Genomic DNA, 5,331 nt, shown 5'->3' on the forward strand with positions numbered 1-5,331 from the left:
CTATGAGTCGGTTCCGACTCGATGGCACCTGACAACAACAAACATATCTGCAGAAAACACAATTGACAACCCTGTAGACATAGCACAATCAGATAAGTTTACATCTGAACCATTGAGTTCCAGTTCAGGAGAAAGGAGTGACCACAATCTTGATAGCCCTTGTGGGGTTCCAGAAAAGTCTACTTTATCTGAAAAAGGCAAAGAACCAGAATCTTCAGATCAGCTTAGCCCTGAGAGTGCTGCCCATCAGAATACCACCAATCCTGAGTCTCAGTTCCAAACCAAAGCCATCAGGCCTTTAGTTAACGAGGAAGCATCAGCCAGAGATTCAGCTCTCCAGGACACAGATGGCAGTGATGATGACCCAGTCCTGATCCCAGTTGCAAGGTACCCAGCAGGATCTGGTGGTAGACGCTCTACTGTTGCCGGCATTCAGGTGTTCTTCAGGCAGAGAAAAGAAAGGAAAGAAATGGAAGAATTGGACACTTTGAGCATTAGAAGGCCACTGATAAAGGTGGTATATAAGGGTCATTGCAACTCCAGGACAATGATAAAAGAGGCCAATTTCTGAGGTACTAATTTTGTAATGAGTGGCTCTGACTGTGGCCATATCTTCATCTGGGATCAGCACATGCTGAGCACTTGATGCTCTTGGAAGCAGATAATGGATAATCATGTGGTAAAGTACCACATCCATTTGACCCAATTTTGGCCTCGTCTGGCATAGATTATGACATAAAGGTCTGGTCACAACTGGAAGAGTCAAGGATTTTTAACTGGAAACTTGCTGATGAAGTTATAATTCCAAATGAACTCAAAAGACTAGAAACACCATTACAGTTCCAGCCTCTTTCATGTTGAGAATGTTAGCTTCACTGAAACATATCCGAGCTGACTGGCTGGAGGGTAACAGATCAGAAGGCTCTGGCCAGGAAAATGAAAATGAAGATGAATAATAATCAACTCTTGTTGGCAAGCACTTAGATGTTCTGATATTTGTATAAGACATTTATTATATTTTTTTTCTTTACAGAGCTTTAGTGCAATTTTAAGGTTTTGGCTTTTTAGAGTTTTTTCCTTTTTATGGGATAACCTAATACTGATTTAGAACGACTGTGTGCATGAATTTTAGAGTGTGTGTAAAACAAAATTAGCAAAATGTTTTAAAATTGTTTGCCGTGAATCAGGAATGTTAGATTATGCAAAGTGCAATATTTTCCTTAACCTTGGGATGTGGGAGCTTGGATCAGTGCTGAAGAATAATTTTCATTATAGTGAAAATGTTGGTTCAGATAAATTTCTATACTTGCCATTTGCATGTTTGTTGCTTTCTAATTTAAAAAGTTGTTTGTTTGTTGTTGTTTTTTTAAAGTATTAAGTACCTGCCTACAGAATGAATTTACATATTTTTTCTGGTCAGGTATACAAAAGGTCTAGATTTTTTATGCATTTCAGATGTTTTAAATTAAAACTTCAGTAAGTGGTGTACATTGAATGGTAGGTTGTAGTGTCTATAGTGTCATGGACAGATATGCCGATGAATCAGTTTAATTTCAGAGTTCACACAAAAAATTCTCTTGCACTGGACTCTATCAGTCTATCTAAAATTTTATCTTTTATCCTTCAGAGAACTGACCCTAAGGGAAGCCAATGTGAAGACCCATGCAACTCTCTTTTCCTTTAATCTTCACTTTTCATTCCATCTCCTCTTTCAATTCAGGAAATTATCTGATCTGATTATGGGGTGGAAAATTGCTCATTTGCCATATTCTCTGTTCTTCCTATCATGGCTTTCTGTAAAAACTCAGTGCTCCTCCTTTAATTTGGCTTTTCTTTTCCCAGATGCAAATGAATCTATATTTGTTCAAATACCAAATTGAAAAGTACTTTGGTTTCAGATGAATTTTCTTGTTACAAATTTAAAAACAAATAAACAAACAAACAAAAGACCATTTTATAATATTATTTAATTTGCCTATTCTGAGCTGTACTAACTGAATATGAACCGAAAACTGACATTAATATAAAGAATGGGAGCTATGGAACAACAAGTATGGAAAGAATTTCATATCCACAATATAAACAAACAAACAAAAGACCATTTTATAATATTATTTAATTTGCCTATTCTGAGCTGTACTAACTGAATATGAACCGAAAACTGACATTAATATAAAGAATGGGAGCTATGGAACAACAAGTATGGAAAGAATTTCATAATATCCACAATATATATATTTATATATAAAAACCTAGAACATATTTGTAAATGACTAATATCCAAGCTATGGTATTTTCACTAGCCTCAAATGTATATGAAAATTGGACATTGAATAAGGAAGACCATAGAATAATCAATATATTTGAGTTGTGGTTTGGGGGAAGAGCATTAAAAGTACTATGATCTACTAGAAGAACTAACAAATCTGTGTTGGAAGAAATACAGCCAGAATGCTACTTAGAAGCCAAGATGGTGCAACTTGTCTCTCATACTTCCAACGTATTATCAGAATAGACCAGTCCCTGAAGAAGGAAACCATTGTAAGGTAAAAAGAGGATCAGTGAAAAAAGAGGAAGACCCCAATGAAACGGGTTGGCACAACAGCAGCACCAATGATTTCATGTTTAACAATGATTGTGAGTATGGTACAGGACTGGGCAGTGTGGTAAATCATTTAATTCAGTTTAAATTAGTGAATTAAATGATTTACCATAATATCTGACATATAATGATGATCTCATCTTTCAACATTTCAGCATTAAAGAGTTTTGGTAATTTTGTGTTCTATATTAAAAGATGGCAGATCAGGTACAAGTGCAGTGACAGCAACAACACAGAATACCAGACCAAGCAGGCTCAGAGGATGGTGTTAAAACTATCTAACACATATAAAGGAATATTTAGAAGTTTTGAAGGCTTTGCGCTAGGAGAATTTGTAGCAGAATAAATAAATCTAGTGCTTTCTAATGCAAGACACTCAGCTGCTCCCAGAGTCGCCATCTTAGGAGAGGCCAAGCAGGGGAAGAATCAGATCAGTCACAAATACCTGACAGAACTATGGGGATACAGGTGTGGACAGTCTATTTTGGTATCTGTTCATTGGTCTCTCACTGTTTGTGCACCTCTATTCTAGTGACTTGAGGGGATGCCTGAATGAATGGACACCCCACCCGCATCACTGGAGGGTTCTATTACACATGCACACAGATTTTCATGAAATTTTAAGTGGAAGTTTCCACTTAAAACCAAATGGCTACCACTCATCTGTCAGTTTGTCATACTGTGGTGGCTTATGAGTTGCTGTGATTCTGAAAGCTATGCAACCAGTATTTTAAATATCAGCAGGTTCACTCATGGTGGACAGGTTTTTCAGATGAGCTTCCAGACAAAGACAGACAATGAAGAAAGAGTGTCAAACTACTTCCAAATATTTAGTCAATGAAAACCTTGTGAATAGCAGAGAAACACTGTCAGATAGTTCCGGAAACTGCGCCCCTCGGGTTAGAAGGCACTCAAAATGTTACTAGGGAAAAGCTGCATCATCAAAGTAGAGTTGACTCTGTTGACGAAAATGGAGTAAGCCTGTGGGAGAAATGCTGGTGGAAACCTCATTTGCTGAAGGGCAAAACACAGAATGAAGGAAAACAGCTGTAAATATTCATTGAAAATCAGAACATGGATGTATGAAGTATGAATCTGGGAATATTGGATGTTGTAAAAAATTAAACGGAATGCAAAACATAAATATCTTAGGCATTAATGAGCTGAAATGGACTGATATTGACCATTTTGATTCTGACAAACACATGATTTATTATATCAAGAATGACAAATTGAAGAGGAATGGTGTTGCATTCATTGTTCAAAAGGGCATATCCAGATCAGTCATGAGGTACAACGCTGTCTATGATAGAATAATATTCAATTGCCTACACAGAAGCCCAGTTAATATCACCATTATTCAAATTTACGCACCAACCACTAAAGCCAGTGAGGGTGAAATAGAAGAATTCTAGCAACTTCTTCAATTTGAAATCGATCAAACATGCAATCAAGATGTATTAGTCATTATTGGTGATTGGAATGCAAAGGATGGGAGCAATGGGGAAGGATCAGTAGTTGGAAAATATGGCCTTGGTGATAGAAATGATGCAGGAGAACACATGATAGAATGCTGTAAAACCAATGATTTATTCATTTCAAATACCTTCTTTAGACAGCATAAGAGACAACTACACACATGGACCTCACAAGATGGAATACATAGAAATTAAATTGACTACATCTATGGAAAAAGACAATGGAAAAACACCATATCATCATTAAAACAAGTCCAGGGTCAAACTGTGAAACAGACTATCAATTACTCATATGCAAATTCAAACTGAAGCTGAAGAAAATGAAAACAAGTCCATGAGAGCTAAACTATGATCTTGAATATATCCCACCTGAATTTAGAGATCATCTGAAGAACAGATTTTATATATTAAACACTAAAGACCGAGGACCAGAAGAGTTGTGGGATGACATCAAGAACATCATACACGAAGAAAGCAAAAAATTCATTAAGAAAACAAGAAAGAAAGATGAGGTCAAAATGGATATCAGAAGAGTCACTGAAAGTTGCTCTCCATGTAGAGATTCTAAAGCAAATGGTAGAAATGAGGAGGTCCAAGAGCTGAACAGAAAATTTCAAATATCAGCTAGAGAAGATAAAGCCAAATATTTTTTTTAAATGTGCAAAGATCTGGAATCAGAAAACCAAAAATGAAGAAGATGCTTAGCATTTCTCAAGCTGGGGGAACTGAAGAAAAAATTCAAGCTTTGACTTTCGTTATTGAAAGATTCTCTGGGCAAATTGTTGAATGATGCAAAAGCATCAAAAGAAGATAGAAGGAATACACAGAGTCACTGTACCAAAAGGAAATGGTTAATATTCATCCATTTCAAGAGGTAGCATATGATAAAAAAGCCAATGATACTGAAGGAAGAGGTCCAAGGTGCATTGAAGGAATTGGCAAAGAACAAGGCACCAGGAATTGATGGAATAAAAACTGAAATCTTTCAAGAAAGTGAGTTGGCACAGGAGGCACTCACTCATCTATCCCAAGAAATTTGGAAGACAACTATCTGTCTGATTGTTTGGAAGAGATCCATATTTGTGCCCATTCCAAAGAGAAGTGACTGAACGGAATGTGGAAATCATCCGAAAATCTCTTTGAGATCCCATGTTAGTAAAGTTTTGCTAAAGGTAATACAGAAATGGCTACAATTATACATTGACAGAGAACTTCCAGAGGTTCAAGCCAGATTCAGAAGAGGCCGTGGAA

At 36.7% G+C, this 5,331-nt stretch overlaps 1 pseudogene; it reads left to right on the forward strand.

Moving 5' to 3' along the window:
• LOC102817988 overlaps window positions 1-956 on the forward strand; it is a 15,661-nt pseudogene extending 14,705 nt beyond the window's left edge.
• Window positions 957-5,331: the final 4,375 nt, after the last annotated feature.

The sequence above is a fragment of the Chrysochloris asiatica genome, unplaced genomic scaffold (genome assembly GCF_000296735.1).
Source record: "Chrysochloris asiatica unplaced genomic scaffold, ChrAsi1.0 scaffold00371, whole genome shotgun sequence".
NCBI classification, from domain to species: domain Eukaryota; kingdom Metazoa; phylum Chordata; class Mammalia; order Afrosoricida; family Chrysochloridae; genus Chrysochloris; species Chrysochloris asiatica.